Genomic DNA, 14367 nt, shown 5'->3' with positions numbered 1-14367 from the left:
TCTCAGAGGGGGTGACTGAGTCAGGGAGTGAGAGCGCCAGGCTGAGGGTGCTAGGGGACTGTGGCCTGAGGCTGAGCATTTGCTGCAGGTGACCAAGGCCAAGTGAGTGTAACATCCCAAGCAGGTTTTGGATGCCTCCTTCCTTTGCTGCCATGCTCACACACACTTGGAAGCACCTGGAAGAAATCTGGCTGTGTGACCTCTCTCTCCTAGCCCTTTCTGGACCACAATTTTCACAAGTGAAAATGAAGGGGTCTGGCTACCTGGGTTCCTGTTCTAGGGACTCAGAGATCCTCCACGCTGAGTTGGGCTCAGCCTGAGTGTGTCACCTTGCCCCATGAAACCCAGAGTAGAGGCTGGTGGAGTTGGGCAAGGCTGAGTGGCCATGGGTAGCCAGTGCTGGCCAGACATGCGGGCCATGTGTATGGAAGTGCCATGCGCACATTGCCTGTGTGAGCATGCAGGATATGTCTCCAGCTGTGTGTGTAGGAGTGTACCTGGTGGGCCGGTGGCTGTATAAAACATGTGCACAGAAGGATGTGTATGTCCTGGTGTGTGTGTAGGACTGTCCACATGGGGGTGGACAGGAGATAGTGTGTGTGCCAAGTGTGGAGTGTGTGGGGTCACGTGTAGGTCCAGATATGGAGGCTGATGTGTGTTGGAGGAGGGTCTTGGCTGGGCTTAGCTTAAGGCATAGGATGAAAGCCAGGAGGGCGCTCCCTCACTCTGCAAACCCCCTCTGCCCACAAGGTCAGCCTGTGGCCGATGGGCCCTGACTAGTCAATGAACTCAAGGTCTGGAAGAGTCAGCGGCTTTTCCAACCTCTTTGCCAAATGAGATGTCAGCATAGAGGCAGGGGTGGGAATGCAGGCTGGGGAAAGTGGCAATGACTTCATGACCCCTGGCTGCTGGGGAGGGGGGAGGGAGCTGGGCCTGGCTGGAGTGAGGAGTCCTGGCCCTTTGGCCCCTATTTGGAGCAAGGCCCAGAGACCCACTCTGAGTGGGAGCAGCCCCAGGCTCACGCTTCTTGGGGACCCCTTGGTTCCTTCTGTGGGGGCCGTGGTTATGCCAGGCTCTCCCAGGAAGGTGAGGAGGAGTGCTCTGGAGCACCGAGCACCCTCCAGGGGCTTTCACAAGCCATCCCATGAGTTCAAAGCAACCCCATGAGGTAAGGACCCATTCCAGTTTTGCAGATGAGCAAACAGGTTCAGGGCGGCAAAGGAATGAAGTGTTTGAAACTATGCAGCTGGAGTGAGTGGTGGAACTGGCCCAGAAATCTGGGTTGATGTGTCCCTACTCCATCCCCTATGACGATGGGATGGTGGCTCCTCTGCGAAGACCTTGAAGTTTAGGTGCTGGACCTTCTCTGAATCCTCAGACCTGGGCACAACTGTTGTTGTTCTTCAGTAAGTTGTGTCCACTCTTTGTGACTCCAAGGACTGCTGCACGCCAGGCCTCCCTGTCTTTCATTATCTCCTGGAGTTTGTTCAAACTCACGTCCATTGCGTCAGTGATGCCATCCAGCCATCTCATCCTCTGTTGCTCCTTTCTCCTCCTGCCCTCAATCTTTCCTAGCATCAGGGTCTTTTCTAGTGAGTAGCCAAAGTATTAGAGCTTCAGCATCAGTCCTTCTAATGAATATTCAGGGATGATTTCTTTTAGTATTAACTGGTTTGATCTCCTTGCTGTCCAAGGGACTCTAGTCTAGAGTCTTCGCCAGCACCACAGTTTGAAAGCACCAATTCTTCTGTGCTCAGCCTTCTTATGGTCCAAGTCTCATATCAGTAGACATCCCTGACCATGCAATGCGGCCACCACAAGTTATCAGAAACCTTCCTCTAAGCACAATCCAGAGGCTGGGCCCTATTCTGAACACAAAGCCTTGGTCCAGTCCAGGCTGCCTTGACTCACAGGGATCAGGCTTTCACTGCTCCTTTGTGGGATTAGAGGGGCCCCAAGATCACAAACCCAGTGCTGCATGTGAGTACCGTCTTTACATCCAGAAGCTGAGATCACCTTTTCATGTTGTTTCTTCAGCCATTTACTAGTTTCTCATAATAATAACTACCCCTGCCTAAGTTTTATAGTTCACAAAATACTTTCACAAACGTTCTCATTTAATCCTTCCACCTGCCCTGTGAGGAGGAGTTAATATACCCATTTTATGAAACCAGAAGCTGAAGTGCACGAGGGAGGTTCTGGAACTAGTCTCAGATCTCATGACCAGGAACTGGCAGCCACCCAGCCTTCCTGACCCTCCCTCAGACCTGCTTCCACAGCAGCAGCTCTTTGCAGAGGAGCATGGTGATCATCCGTTTTCTCTAGAGGCAAGCCTCCATCATTCCCCACAGTGAGACCAGGCAATCTGTTCTCTTCACCTGGAGCTGAATGAAGACTGTTGCCCATCCTCCCCTCCTGCAAATATTGGGGCTGGGCTGGGGGGAGGGGAAGATGTAAAGAAGCAAAAGGGCTGCAGGAGAGTGCTGGAGAGAGGCGCTGGGAGGGGTCCCTGCTGCCCTTGGCATTGGGCCCAGCAGAGGAGTGGAAGAGAGCAGAAGTTCCTGGAACGTGAACCCAATGCCAGCTGTTGCCGTGTTCTCATCTGCCTGTGGAAAAATGAGAAAAATAAGGACAATCTAATGAGGTTTTCATAAAGATTTTCATCGATCTGAAGGACTGTCCTCTTACCTGAGTTGTGTATTTTCCTGTGTGTATGTGTGTGTCTTAAAGGACTTTTCCTTTGATATTTCCTTTTAATGTCCTTAACTCAGCAAAATGAAAAACTGGTGACCATGTCAGATCCTAAATTGTTGTTTTGGAAATATTACTGACCTGAGAAATCTGAAGACTGGGAACCACCGAGCTAGCTCTTAGTTCTTGGTGGAACCAGACACAGAAGTTGTTTTTTAATTGAGGGATAATATCTGAACAGCTGCAAAAACTCAGGGGGAAAAGGGAATGGGTGTGGTTGCTGCCCAGATTCAGCCCCACAGCCTAGGCATCCCCAGGAAACTTGAGCAAAAGGAGTATTTGAATAACTGTACAGGGAATTCTGAGAAAGGCCTCAGGGCCAATTCTCTACGCCACACACCCTCAGCCTCTTCTGTGATCCAGAGACAGGTGCAAATATTCCCTTAAACCTCACCCCTGCCTTCCCCAGCCCTCTCAAGGCTGGTTCCAAAATAGCCCAGGCCCTGGAGGAGACGTCATGGGTTAGGCTGGCTGCCTGCCCCTCAGAGAGGGCATGTTAGTAATGCCAAGGCCAAATATAGAGGGACACAGGACACCAGAGGGGGCTTGGGGCTTGAGGAACCATGTCAGCTTCAAGATGCCTACCCTACCTCCACCTCTTCTGAGCCCCGAACCCCAGAGCAGCTGGGAGGCAGTGCCTCCTGGCCTGGCCAGGGCCTTGGAACATGTCTTAACAAGTCCCGATTAGAGCTGGAGGCGGACTAAGGGGGTGCAGGGCCTGGGCTGGGCGTGAGCATGTGGACACCGCCTCCATCTGGGGGTCTCTCAGTGGTTTTATAGGCGTCACTTCCCACAAGTGGCGCTGAGATCAGGAGATTCAGGAGACAGGGGAATTAGGTGCCTCCCAGGCCAAGCACTCTTGCCTTCCTTTCTTCCCAGCTTCTGAAGGAGACCAAGGCCATAAACCTGGGGGTTGGAGGCAAAGAAGAGTACAGGTAACCAAGGCCAAACCCCAATAAACTACTGGTTCAATCGGACTGCATATAATTAGCCCTGATCGCCAAGGCTGCCTCCGCCCTTCACTCCCAGGAATTAAAAGTCAAAGGGCAGAGCTGCTGACGCAAATGTCAGGGGAGACAGGCACTTTGGATCAGCCAGGATCCTGTTCCCTGGGCTCTGCCACCCTGGCACCCTGGACCTGGCGTCTTCTGGGCCAGGCTCCAAGAGCTCGGTGTGTGCTCAGGGAAGGGATCCACTGTCTGTCCCTCTTCCCGGTTCTAAGATGAACTGTATCTGGTTGGAGGTTAATCAGAAATTTCTGTGACATGGCATCACCAATGCCTGGGGAATTGGGGAGAAGCAGCAGCTCAGTGTCTTGTGAGCCCCTCTCCTTCCCACGCCTAAAAAGGAGGAAGAGAACTCTGCCCTCCCTACCAGGGGGCTGGCTCCCTAAAACCCGCTGTCTACCCCCCAAGGTTGCCCCTACAGCAGGCAAGCCCTGGGCAACTGCGCTGTGGTCTGTGCACCAGTGGTGACCCCCAGTGGCCAGTGTGGGACTTGGGCGACTGTAGAGCCAATGCTGAGCTCAGCCCAGAGCAGTGGCTGGGGAGCGCCAGGGTGTGCAAGGTTTAGGGATTTGATTTTGGCAAGAGGGCTGTTGGCATTTGGAAGTATTTTTGGATGTGCTGATTTTTCCTGATTGAACTGTGGCTGGATCTCGGCCTAAAAGGTCCTACTGTTGGCAAATCAGCTCCAACATGTCTAAGAATGCACTCATCTGCTAGCCCTGAACCTGTTCCTCCTCCTGACTTCCCTGTTTCTATTAAAAACATTATCACCCTCCCAGTCCTGCAGGCTCTGTACCTCAAACCTCCCAGTCATCTTGCACAGCTCCCCACACTGGGCTGGGCACCTGGTCCTGCCCCTCCTTGCTCTGCAGGTCACTCTAACAACCCTCTCCCTGGTACTTATGGCCACTGCCCCACTTAGTGGGCCTCTCTCCTGAGCAACCACCATACTCAACATGCCTCTGGGTCAGACCTGGGTACATGACTGGCCCTCCACTTACTTGCTGTGTGACCTTGAGCAAGTTACTTATCTTCTCTGAGCTCAGCTTCCTCAGTTGTGAAATGAGGATAATAATTACAGTTTGCACCTCAAAGAGCATTGCGGAAATTAAATGACAGAATGTACATAAAGAATCTGTCACATAGGAAATGCTCAGTGCATGTGAATTATTAGAGATCATCCATCCAGTCCAGCTTCTCCAGGGTAAACAAGTAAACTGAGGTCAGAGGCTGGAATGAGAGCTAAGGTCTGGAATTGAGTTCCAGGTGTCTTCACAGCTTGCTACAGTGCAGGGTGAGTAGAAGTTCCTAGAGTCTTGAAGTTTTTCCATTGCACCCATCACCATGTTCTAAACCCAGAACCAAAGGCCACCTTCTGAGTTCACCTTCTTTAGGGGCAGGTATTCCTGGTAAGTGTTGAGGTCATGCAGCCACAGCAAATATTCTCTGGGATGAGACAACTACATGTCACGCCCAGTAGCTGAGTAAAGCTGGTCAGGTTGGCCTGGCACAGCTGCCTCCTTGGGGCTGCTAGGCACACACAGAGGTCCAAGGAGGGCAGGCTCTTCCTCTTGCAACCCTGCCCTCACATCCCTCTCCCAACTCACACTCACCCCACCTCCAGCCCCCTTGGGGGTCAGAGGGAGGGGGGCAGGCTAATTCAGCGGGCTTCCCATTAAGGCACAAATGAGCACCTGAAATCCACAACCTCATTAAAATTAAAGGTGAGAGAGCCTTGTTCTGGGGAGTTTTAAAAGGGACTTTTCTGCACAAAGCAGCAGTGAGAGAAGCAGATGATCCAGGTTCAAACATAGGCTTATCCCTGGACATTTAATGTGTAAGACAGTGGCTCTGGAATAGGGATAGTTTTTTTCCCAGGGACATCTGGCAATGCCTGGAGACAGTTTTGGTTGTTATAACTTGGGAGGGGCGTGTGCATCTTCTCCTGGCATTTAGTGGGTAGAGGCCAAGGATTGCTACTAAATATCCCACAATGCACAGAACAGACCACACGACAGAGAATTATTCAACCCAAAGTCACCAGTGCCCAGGTTGACAGAAACCCTGGACAAAGAGCTTTTGTCCAAAGAGGGGAACCCTTGCCTCTGAGCTGCCCTAAATATTGAGGGAAGCGATGCATTTGAAGATCCCAGGACTGGGCCTAGTTCGTGCATGTTTGCAAGGAACCTTTCTTTGCTGAGGCCTTTTCTTGGCCTGGGATATACCTGCTGGTGGGTGGAGGTAGAAAGGCACATATTCTGCTCCTCACATGAGAACTTTCTGGACAGTCTGGTGCTTACTTGAAAACCCTTTCAACAAGGAAAACGCAGGCTCTGGCAGAAGCCTACTGTCTCAGCAGGTGAGTTCTTGGGAAACGGGCACTCGCCACTCCACTTGCAGGCTCATGAGGTCTCCCTACGACCCACCGACCTACCCCTTTCCCTTGAGACTGTGAGACAAAGAGTGGGGAGAGGATAGGAGGCAAAAAATCCCAAAAGAAAACCCCACCTCCTCCAAGCTGTCCTCAGACCTAGGAGACAGCCCAGGAGGAAGACGTGTTTAGAAGAAGCCCTGCACAAGGGCTGGTGTGAAGCCAAGCCAAGGATTGAGCAAGCCCTCCCTGACACTCACCTCAGTTGGCACCAGGCTCTCCTTCAGCCTCAGCAGCCGTGGGGTCAAGTGTCTTCTCTACAAAAATCAGTCCCAAATAAGTGATTACCTTCTCCTCTGGGATGGGACTGGTGAACCCAGATCAGAATCCCCATACCCTGGCCTCTGAGCTCTGCTTTGCTGGTCTACCCAGCAAGTATTAATATAATAGATTATTGGACTATGACCCTGACAGAAGACAGGAAGGGTCAGGCCGGCTGATAAAGATGGGGCCCTGAGAACCTTTCTAACATTGCTCATTTGTGTGGTCTGGGGACCTGGGGGATTAAAATCATACCCTCTCTCTGCATCTCAGTTTAAGGCACCTGTTCAATGGGGACACTGCCACCTTCCAAACCTCACTGATGGCGTGAGACAAGACAAGGGTGGGGTTTCTGAGTCTGGAAAGCCAGACTCCAGGACAAACTCAGACACGTGGCTGTTCTCAAAAAGGAAGCACCTGCCGTGGGAGAAGGGCAAGGCACCAAGACGGAGGAAAGAGGAGACCCAAGGACTTGAGACTCATTGAGTACCACTGAAAGGGCCTAATAAAAGGATCTGTTCTGAATCTTCAGGTTGGAGCTGCCCCTTCCACTGGGATCCCTTTTCTGAGGAAATAATGATTTTTTTTTTTGGCCTCGCAGTGTGGCTTATGGGGTCTTCAGTTCCCTGACCAGGGACTGATCGAAAGCATGGAGTCCTAACCACTGGACTGCCAGGGAATTCCCTTTGGGGAACATTTATGGGCTTCCTGTCCAAGGAGTGATCCCATCATGAAAGTTCTGGGCCCAGACTGCTCACCAAAAGTTCCTTCCAAGGACCCTCAACCATCTGGCTGTTCCAACTCCCAGCTTTCCTGTCACTTTTTAACGCCACAAACTTTCTGACATCCTCCCCTCCCAAACCAAGCTTTCCCCTTCCTCAACTGGCTTTTATACTGCATGCTCCCAGACAGTGGGATCTGGCCTGTAGCTTTGCACAGGTGGCTGGGCAAGGATGGACAAGCTCCGAGTATCATGTGGATCATAGGAGCTGTCTCTCTGGCACCAGAGTAACAGTGGTGCTGAGCGACAGAAAGCTGTGTAGGGGGCCTCTCCACCCGTCATAGCCACCTGAGGGCCCTGGAGCAGCCCGGACCCCTCTCAGGCATTGAACCCCCACGTATGAGAGTGGCAAAAATCCCTATTCCCTAGGTCTGTGTCTGTGCCCGGTTCCCTTTTCACCCGTGTGTGTGTGTGTGTGTGTGTGTGTGTGGTGTTTTGACTGGTCTACAACACTTGAACACCAAGGGGGAGGCATTCCCTGTGAATTCCTGTGCATTCTCTGCCCCGGGGCTGGCTGGCCTCATCTCCCTCCTTGGGGCCCTCACCTGCCTCATCTGCAGAGGAGAGGAGACTGGAGGGTGCGCTTAAAGAATTATTCCAGTCACAGATTCTCTCCCTCTAATCCTTACCCTCTCCCCCTTATCCCTTTTCAGCAGTGGTTATAAAACCCAGGAAATAAATGTGGATTGATGGCCTATAAAGGGCTTAGTTAGTGCCCTGACCTACTGAATTATGTAACTCCTATTTATTATCGGCCTTGGATGAAGTTTCTATTGAAGCAACTCACTAAGCTGATTCCGTGACATTTCTTTTAACCTCGTTCAGAGGTGGCAGTAGCAGAAATTCCTTTGCAACTTCAAAGACCAGAAATTGGTGGTGTGGACACTTTCAAAAATTCCCTTCTTTAATCCTTTGGGTCAATGTTTCTCTCTTACCCATGGCAACCCCTGCTCACCTCAGCAGGGTTCCAGGCTCTAGACCACCTGCCTTCCCTTTGGGTTCCTGGGTTTTAGGCTGCCTTGGCTGGGGAGGCTCAGAAAGGGTGTCTTCCCTGTCCCTGGTGAATGAAAGGAGTGAGAACTCTGGGCTATGAGAATCTAGAGGCAGTCTAGCTGAAAGAAAGAGTCAATCTCTGCTGCTGGATAACAGCCACTCTGGGCCTCTGCTTGCTTGTTAGACGACTCTTTGTGACCCTGTGGACTGGAGCCCACCAGGCTCCTCTGTCCTTGCAGGCAAGAACACTGGAGTGGTTGCCAATCCCTTCTCCAGGGAATCTTTCCGACCCAGGAATCGAACCCGGGTCTCCCTCATTGTAGACAGATTTTTTACTATCTGAGCCACCAGGGAAGCCCAGCAGTAAAGTGAACTAGTTTACCGAATCTGTACAGTTTGACCTTCAACAGGCACCCTCCTTGATCTGGTCTGGCCTGCCCTCGCTAGGGTGGATAGCCTGGTGAGGATGAACAGGAGGGATGAAGGGCAGACTGTCTTTGGAAGGCTAATACCACCACAGCATCACCACGCGTTCAAAAGGGAGCAGCGCCCAGCCTCTCTGGAGCAAGGCCACTTTCCCAAACGAGTTCATTTCCTGTTCCCCCAAAGCCTTTTCTGCTGTGTGAGGAGGCGGTACTGAGAAACCGAGGGCCTCCCTAATTCGGCTTCACTGTTTAGCCCTTCTCTTTTTTCCTCTAGTGATGACACAGAAGGGCACTAGGAAGAAAATGTGAAGGCTCAGCTGACATTCTAAAGTAGCCTTTTGGAGACCTGTTCCCGGGTTCAGGGAGGGAAAGACTGACACCCAAGGGAAGAGCAAGACCCATTCAAGATAAATGGATATCTATGGCTGATTCATGCTGATGTATGGCAGAAATCAACACAATATTGTAAAGAGACTACTCTCCAATTAAAAATAAGCAACTTAAAAAAAAAAAAAAAAAGACCTAAATTAAGACATTTCTTCCATTCTTTGATGCCTCAGGGACAAACTGGTGTATCAAAGCAGTTGGCGTAAACTACATGAATTCCTTCCATTAAGGACCTGCTGGGCATGAAGGCCCAGTCCACACAACTCAAACTATACATGGCACGGATGACCAAGCCTCCAAGAATGTCACCTTAGAAGAAGCTTTAGAGCTCATCTGAGCCAAGTCCCAACTTTTAAAGATAATGAAAGCTGAAGGTCCATAGAGAGTGATGACTCGTGATGGACCAGTGGCAGGGAAACGTTCTTTATGGACTATAGAGTCCATGGAGTTCTCCAGGCCAGAATACTGGAGTGGGTAGCCTTTCCCTGCTCCAGGGGATCTTCCCAACCCAGGGATCGAACCCAGGTCACCAGCATTACAGGCGGATTCTTCACCAGCTGAGCCACAAGGGAAGCCCAAGAATACTAGAGTGGGTAGCCTATCCCTTTTCCAGCAGATCTTCCCAACCCAGTAATCAAACTGGGGTCTCCTGTACTGCAGGCGGTTCTTTACCAACTGAGCTATCAGGTAAGCCCTTCTTTGCAACCCCATGGACTGTAGTCCATGGAACTCTCCAGGCCAGAATACTGGAGTGGGTAACCTTCCTCTGCTCCAGGGGATCTTCCCAACCCAGGGATCGAACCCAGGTCTCCCACGTGGCAGGTGGATTCTTTACCAGCTGAGCCGCAAGGGAAGCCCTAATACCTAGACAGCATATTAAAAAGCAGAGACATCACTTTGCTGACAGTGGTCCTTTGACCAAAAAGCTATGGTTTTTCCAGTAGTCATGTACGGATGTGATAGTTGAACTATAAAAAAGGTTGAGCACTGAAGAACTGATGCTTTTGAACTGTGGTGTTGGAGAAGACTCTTGAGAGTCCCTTGGACTGCAAGGAGATCCAACCAGTCCGTCCTAAAGGAAACCAGTCCTGAATCGTCATTGGAAGGACTGATGCTGACATTGAAGCTCCAATATTGGCCACCTGATGTGAAGAACTGACTCATTGGAAAAGACCTTGATGCTGGGAAAGATTGAAGGCAGGAGGAAAAGGGGATGACAGAAGATGAGATGGTTGGATGGCATATCACTGACTCAATGGACATGAGTTTGATCGGGCTCCGGGGGTTGGTGATGGACAGGGAATCCTGGTGTGCTGCACTCCATGAGGTTGCAAAGAGTCGGACAAGACTGAGTGACTGAAACAAACTGAATATGGGGCAGAATAGTCTGATAAACCTTCAGCTGGGTAGAAGCTGAGGAATGGGTCTCTAAGTCAGCCAAGGTTTGCCTTGAGGCATCTGCCCAGTTTCCGCTCATCTCCGTCAGGGTCCTTTGGGAGGGAAGAATGTGTGAGATGACTGTAAGAATCAAAATTGGAATCTTTTCCGGTGAAGAACATGCCAAACTTTTGCTTCCAGTTCCTTATTTACTGCCCCAAGCATACTCTCCAAGATAGAAATGTAGATTTTCTACAGAATAAAAGCTTGTTTCAACAGAAGCAAAACAGGCCAAAATGCATCAAAAGGCCAGCAGCTAAAAATCCCCTCTAGGATTTGTCACTTTGTCTGGGCTAGCCGAAAGTTTAAAAAAAAAGTAAGCTTAATGAGAAAGGTCAGTAGGAAAAGAAACTGAAGCCTCAGTGGGGGTTAAGGACACAATACCTGTTTGCTGTTGAGTAGTATATTATCTCATTTAATCTTTCCATTAATCCTTTGAATCATTAGTACAATACTCCTGATGACCAAATTCAAGTTTTCGAAAGACTGCTCCACTCTCTTTGAAGGTTTTTGCACTGGAGATGGCCTGCAAAAATCTTAACAGATGGGGGTTTGCGTTCTTGCTTGGGCAGAGAAATGCTAACCTTCTTACTCATGTAGAAAGCACATAATCATTCTTGCCACTATACCACGCCCTATTGTGCATCAGATGTTAATATTTTATTTAGTTCTGTATGTCTTCTACCTGTTTATATGCAGTGACTAGGAGTTTAATAAAACATATGAGCAACAGATACTGAAAAAATACATTCTAATAGCATCTAACATTGTCAAACTTACCACTATTTTCATACTTCAACATGTTCCTCAGTGTGCCTGCAAAGGAATGAAATCAACTCTTCCATGAAAAAGAGAATACAGGTCTCCTCCCGTGTTTAGTTTTTATGGAACACTCCTTTTCCTTAAATTGTGGGGTGTGGGGGCAAGAGAAAAAGGCATTCCTTGAAAGGTTCAATAGGCCCAAGGTTTCCTAACACAGTTCTCTTAGGACAGCCAAGGTCTAGAACACTGATAAAAAGACTGTAAATAAGAATATTCTGTACTATGTAAGCACTGAAGACAGTTTTTCTCTTCTTACCACATTAGAAAATAAACAGCCAAAGCAGACACCATACCAGTATCATTTTTCAGATAATGCCCCAATGGACAGTCGTTCAATACTTGACTCCACTTCACCATTTTCGTTCTATTTTCCTCTTTTACCCTAATCTTCTCAAGGGTGTCTTACTTATCTTCACACACCTGACCCCTAGGGACCACACCAAAGCCTGTTGTTGAGTGCCTAGTGGGGGCATATAATGTGTCAACCACCATCACATCATTACTTCATTAAGCTGTCACGAGAACCCTTTGAGGTATTACTCTTCTTTTATAGCAAAGGAGCTAGTGACGGAAGGGTTGCAAAATTAGGGAACAATAGACTCAGGACTCAAACCCAAATCTCCCGATCTGAGATCTAGGACTTTCTCAACACACTGTGGTAGCCTCCAGTGCAGAGTTTAATCTGGTTTGTACACCTCCCTATGAGGACCCTAGGCCTTTACTCATCTCAGTTTAGACCCGTTTACCAATGGGTCAGTTGTCTCCTTTGGCCAGGCCTCTGGATCACCTGAGGACAAAGTATAACACTCCAAAGGGTGGCTCTGTGGTTCACCTGCCAATTTATGGAGTAAACACCTTCAGAAAACTATTAGATGTTATGCTTATGTAAGCTAGCCATAACAACTAAAGGGTTATCGCTTTTTTTCCTATAAAAAAAGAATAGCCTTACCAAATTAATGGAGTGAAAAATTATTCCCTTTATACTTTTAATGTAGCAAAGTGCCCTAAACTTCAGTTATCCATAAATCAAAAAGGAAAAGAGCATTGGGTTGAGTCTGGGGTGAGCCTGCAGCAAGTCACCATGTGCTGAGAATGAAGAAGCTGTTTGTGAATCTAGCTGGGCTCCTTGAGTTCCTCTCAAGCAGCTAATCCCAATTAAAAGGATCAGAATCACCGGGGTAACTGTTTTACCAAACACATCAGTACTCTGTTACTCTGGAGATTAGAGGAAGAAGGAAATATTCACTAATTCACTTCTGGGACTAACTAGCTTCTGGATGATTCTGGCCATACCTCCCTCTCCTGGCCTGGTTGTGAATTGCAGCTTTTCTGTGAAGTTGCTGCCTGCAGAGCTGGTCTACCTTCTGCCTTGAGGCCTCAAACCAAACCATAATTACCTTCTGTCTGTGGGTGGGAGCCAACGTTCTGCTTGGACGTAGAAGCAAGGAGCTAAACTGCCTCCTTTTGTATAGTGATGTTCTAATAAATTGGATTTTCATAATGATGGAATACTACTGAGACTGGGCAACCTTTGACCTGCAAGGCGGTATGGTTAGTATCTGTATATAACATACCAAGACAAATTAGAGCCAGGGTCACAGAGCCAGAAAGGTTAGAGCTAGGATTTTTTATGATCACCTGGATAAACCAACCCTCTTCTAACACATGAGAACTGAGGTCCAAACCAAAGATGTTAAAGTAGTAGATGCCTGGGCCCAGGCCCCTAAGACAGTCAAGTCCTCGGGTCTGGAGTAGTTCCATGGCTTTGTGGATGGCTGTGGAGCACTGTGTTGAAGTGAGAGGTTACGGGTCACAGTAGGGGTAGGGCCTGTTCAGGTCTACTGCCTTCTTTCCCATCATACCACTGTCTCTAAAGGAAATGAGTTGTAAACTTGAACTGTATTAATCACCAAATATTTAAGGCATTCTGAGAAGCTCTCTCTCTTTCCTAACATACCGGCTACAACTGAAGATGAAAGTGAAAATTGACCACTCGTGTCCAACTCCTTTCTACCCCATGGATGTTAGTCTCCAGGCCAGAATACTGGAGTGGGTAGCTGTTCCTTTCTCCAGGGGACCTTCCCAACTTAGGGATCAAACCCAGGTCTCCCTCATTGCAGGCGGATGTTTTACCAGCTGAGCCACTGAAGCCCAATGAGGTGCACATTTGGCCGAAACACGGGACCTTCTTTAGAGCTGAGGATGAAGTTCATGCTTTTGTAGTCACCAAGGCTCTCCTGCCCACACTTAGTGTGAGAGGCCTTGGGGCTAGTGAGGTAGAGCTTGGACGTTTAGACAGTATCTTTTCATTAAGTTTTGAAAGACAATCTCAGCACTGCATGGGACCGAAGGCTACAGTTCCAGGCTCCGTCCTGTTCCTCCAACAAAATTCTTATGAACATTTGCTGTCCTGCACTGAGCTACTCCAGTCTCTCACTACAGACTGGCTGAATAAGGAATATGACTAAATGAGGTTCAAAAAAATCAGCTTCCAAAACAATGACTGGGTAGGCCCCAAAGTACCAAGGGGCAGTCAGGTAAGGTCCTGTAAAGCAGGAATGAGACAGGCTGTTTGTTGTATTCTAGAGCATCCAATCTCACTGGCTAGATGGACGTGCCACCGACTATGAACTATTCTATTAATGTGGCAATCAGGACTACTTTTTACTATCCTGTTAGAACCCCACATTCTTATAAACAAAGAACACGGCATTAGACTACATACCACTGCACTGGGTTCACATTGTGCTACCACGTGATTAGTTTTATACTCACCCTTCGTTCCAGAGTCTCTCGCAAGCAAACGGATCACAATAAGCACACTGTATTAACATCTACATTATAGCCTTCCTCTTATTACTGAGTGATCTGGCAAATGCCTCAGTATCATGTGTGGGTTGTTACTCAGCATACCCACACTTCTAGAAAGCCTTACTGTCTATTATTCACATTGTCACTTAAACACGTGCACTAAGCAAACATGCTCTTCATGTATTCCTCACTGCTCACTTTCAGCCGATGCCAAATGGCGACAATCCTGACCCTTGGAATGACATGTTTGATGGGGGATGA

The sequence above is a fragment of the Bos taurus genome, chromosome 19 (assembly GCF_002263795.3).
Source record: "Bos taurus isolate L1 Dominette 01449 registration number 42190680 breed Hereford chromosome 19, ARS-UCD2.0, whole genome shotgun sequence".
NCBI lineage: Eukaryota > Metazoa > Chordata > Mammalia > Artiodactyla > Bovidae > Bos > Bos taurus.
This window is presented reverse-complemented; position numbering follows the sequence as displayed.